Raw genomic sequence first — 4,149 nt, forward strand, 5'->3', positions numbered from 1 at the left:
ATTGTTTTCAGACTGCATGACTATCTAGGGTAGCATTCAGTTGCTGCTGTGTTCACATTGCACGATGATGACATTGCAAGACTGCTATTAGCCCTCAAACAGGGCACACGATCGCTCGAGGACTATATTCAAGAGTATCTGAACTTCACTTATTTTTCTGATCTGCCGGACTGTGTACTCATATACTACTTTTGTGAGGGCATTAATCAGCCGCTCAAATCACGTTTAATCCGTGAAGGTCCCCACTCATCTCTCAGTCAGTTTGTGGACTCGCTCACAAAATAGCGGACACAACAGCACCCCATTATGTCACAGCTGCCAATCCTGAATCAAGTCAAGTCACGGCTGATTTTCCTGAGTCAACTCAAGTCACCGTTGATTGTCATGAGCCAAGTCAAGTCACTGCTGATCTTCCAGAGTCAAGTCAAAACACCATTGATCTTAATGAGTCAAGTCAAGTCACAGCTGATCTTCCTAAGTCAAGTCAAGTTACAGCTGATCTTCCTGAGACAAGTCAAGTCACACCTGATCTTCATGAACCAAGTCAAGTCACAGTTTATTGTCATGAGGCAAGTCAAATTACAGCTTATCTTCATGAACCAAGTCAAATCACAGTTGATCATCATGAGTCAAGTCAAGTCACAATTGATCTTCCTGAGTCAAGTCTGTCTGTCCTGTCACGGCTATGGAGGCCGCCTGTGAACTCTTTGCCTGTTCTGTTCTGGCCAAGGAGGCCGTCTGTGAACTCTCTGCCTGTTCTGTTCCAGCCAAGGAGGTCATCTGTGAACTCTCTGTCCGTCCTGTCATGGCTATGGTGGCCGTTTACGAACTATTACCCTGTCTCAACTCAGCCAAAGAAGCTGTTTCTGAACTCTCTGCCTTATCTGTCACACCTGAAACTGTCTGTCTGTCTGTCCCCAACACCCCGTCTTTCAATCCTTAAACCTGCCTGCCTGGCGCCCAGAGAATAATAAAGCATTCCGTGTCTGTCCCTTTAACTCTGTCACTGCCCTAAAGAACATTGATGAGCTTCTTGTGTTCGTTCCCTTGGTCCCTGAAACCAGGAATGCACTGCCTGTGTTGTCTGTCTCTGTTTTCTCTAGGCCCCAGTCTCTGCCATGGGTCCCGGCTCCGTCTGCTCTGCCGTGGTGGTCCTCTGCTCCGCCGTGGTGGTCTACTGTCTGGCTCTGGTTTGTTCGTTAAATATAAGTTTTTGTTTTTTAAAGTAACGACCAAGCGGCCAGCGGCAGACAGTGAGCTGATCATAGCCTATGTTTGATCAATTTAGCCTTCTCAAATCATCACGACTTGCCTAAAATAAAATCTATAGATATAAAACAGTTCAAGCATAGAACAATGTTTTAACGTTAATCCTAGATAAATGTGCGCTATATCCAATAGTTTTTTTGGAGAGTGGAAGCTAAAGCGCTCTTTGCAGGACATAGAGGCACCAGCGCAATCACTTGCATTTTTTTCAATGGATACGCCATCATTTTTACTCATAAAGGTAAGAGTAGCCTAATACATCATTCGTAACTGTAAAGGGTCTACTTTTATTTGTGTGCACTCACAATATCAACAAAACATTGTGCTTTTATAAAATAAAGAAAACAAACACGATGCGCTTTCTGCCGTCTCGTCTTTGAACAGGAGCGCTTACAAAAATGAACCGAAACTCAGAGAAAATAAGCTACATGCCTCACAGACATGATAAATATATCTATAGAAAGCTTTAAATTACTATGAAATAAATAAAAAGATAAGATGCACTTCTCTCTAAAGGCGCGCCTGAGGAGATGGCGAGTCAGAATCGGCAACTTCATCCTTGCGACACCGACTCGGAAAACACTAGTTTATTAGTAAATAATTCAAATATCTCCCTACTATTTCCCCCTGACACATTCATGGTAATTACTTTTGACGGTGCTTTGCGGCAAGCTTAAGGCTATTGCGTGCATTTGAACGCAGATCTCTTCAGCTGCGCTGACGGCACGCACCATAGCTACTGCTGCTGCTGGACACTAAACACCGTCGAGCTGCTCTTGACAGTGGCGGTAGCACGGTCTTGTGTTGTTTCCACCAGCGTGGCAAATTTTTTTTATTTTTCATCACTAATTGATGGATGTCTAAAATATAAAAATAAGGAGAAGCCTAAAACAAGCCCGATGCCCGGCCAGTGTCTTAACAATGACGTGAAAATTGTCCCGAAGCCCGGCCCCTAGGGCCGTAAAAAATTTGGGGCCCGTTGGGCCCGGGCTGAAATGCAGGGCTCTAGTTCAGGCAAAAGGAAACACCCATACTATGCAGCAATCATTCTTAATTGCAGAAATGTGGCAAAACATCTCTGGAGAGAACCTGAGATTATTAAATTCGAAAGTGCTTTCCATATTTGGATCAACATAGGCATGGGCGTCGGAAGCAAAATAAATGTGGGTGGGTCCTCCTCCAGAAAAAAATTACTGGAGTATATGCCATTTTAAGTAGTGTGGTGCCTTTTTATTAACAGTGTATATTTACACAAAGTGCAAATAGGCCGTCTGGTTGGCAGCGGCTATTTACTTCACCTCAGTGATTTACTTCACTGTAAAGCCCAATTTATACTTCTGCGTCGAACCTACGCCGTAGCTTACACATAGACGCACACCCATACGCCGTAGCCTGACGTGCACCTCTCCAAAAATCTAACAGCGCGTCAATTCTACGCAGACCGCAAAGGCTGTGATTGGTCTGCAAGAACCCCTCCCTCCATATGTACTTGAGTTATGTGTGTGTTTATGTGCACTTTAATATATTTTAATGTCATCTTCTTATATAAAATAAAACAAAGCAAAGAACAAGTGTCTTATCATTTATTATACTACATAGCATTATACATCAGTAGTTGTCCGCAACAAACAATGTTGATCTGCCGTGGTACAAGTCCTTGTGCAGATTGAAAGAATGCCATCATCTCCTGTTCCGTTGTTGTCTCCTTTTTGTAGTTTTAAATAATGATTTAATGATTTGATATTTATTTGCCGCCATCATGGCTATAATGTTTCTCCGACGAGCCGCTTCTTCTTCGGCTTTTGCCGTGGTACTGCGGGTTACACCAGCAACATGCCCGTGGACACTGCTGACTAGCGGTTTGCATGTGTACTGCACGTTGACGCGGACAACGACGCAGAAGTATAAATGAAAACTGACGCATAGCCTACGGCGTAAACGCTACAGTGTAGGTCCGACGCAGAAGTAATCAGCCTTTAGTGGTAACGCGGGTTGCGTAGTGTTTTTGATGCGAGGACCCGAGTTCGCGTCTACCTTTTTCCGAAATCGTTCTTCTCCCTTTTCACATCTCATATCACATCGGAAAGGCTTTTGTTTTCAATAAAAATAAAAATCAAGGAAATAATCGAAAAGTTGAAATAAAGTATCAGGTAGGGTTAGGTGTATCTGAGCAGCAGATGCTTTGTTTACTTTGCTGTGTTGCGAGAGTGCAGTAGGCGCGAGTAGTGAAAACACGGAATGGAGTTACATTTATATGGACTCTGAATGAGCCAAGTGGAATGGATTTGAGGAAGCAGCAGCGTGGAATTCAAGGCTGTAGCTAAATGGAGTTTAATTTATTAGGGCATTCGTCATGTCGAATGGATTTGACTGTAGTACAAGTACACATATTTGCTGAATTAGAGACGGTAAAAGTGGGTGGGTCCAATATCATTGGTCTTCAAAAGTGGGTGGGTCCTGTGTCCCACCCTCATTCAATGGTTCCGACGCCCATGCACTTACTCAATCGCTGTTGTTTTAATAGAGAAATTCGCAACTTCTTACTCCTTTCGAGCCGAATTTCACAAAATTGGTCAGCTCCCGACAGCATCAGGTGTTTTAGGTGTTTTAAGTATAATTATTTATTTATTTATATCAATGAATGTAATCGATTAGATATCATAATATTTAGGCTATAATAGGCTATTATAAATCTGATTGGTTTGTATTGGTGACATAATATGTAAATGATATGCGTGCGGCCCTTGAGACTTGCACTTGGACCATAGTGCGGCCCAGTGGAAAAAAAGGTTGAGAACCACTGCTGTAACTCGAGTCCGCCTCTCCATTGTTAAACTGCAGTAAGTGAACTTAAAGTTAACATCTGAGATTGTACAATAAGGT

The sequence above is a fragment of the Sinocyclocheilus rhinocerous genome, unplaced genomic scaffold (genome assembly GCF_001515625.1).
Source record: "Sinocyclocheilus rhinocerous isolate Xijiao unplaced genomic scaffold, SAMN03320098_v1.1 scaffold1428, whole genome shotgun sequence".
Classification (NCBI taxonomy): Eukaryota; Metazoa; Chordata; class Actinopteri; order Cypriniformes; family Cyprinidae; genus Sinocyclocheilus; species Sinocyclocheilus rhinocerous.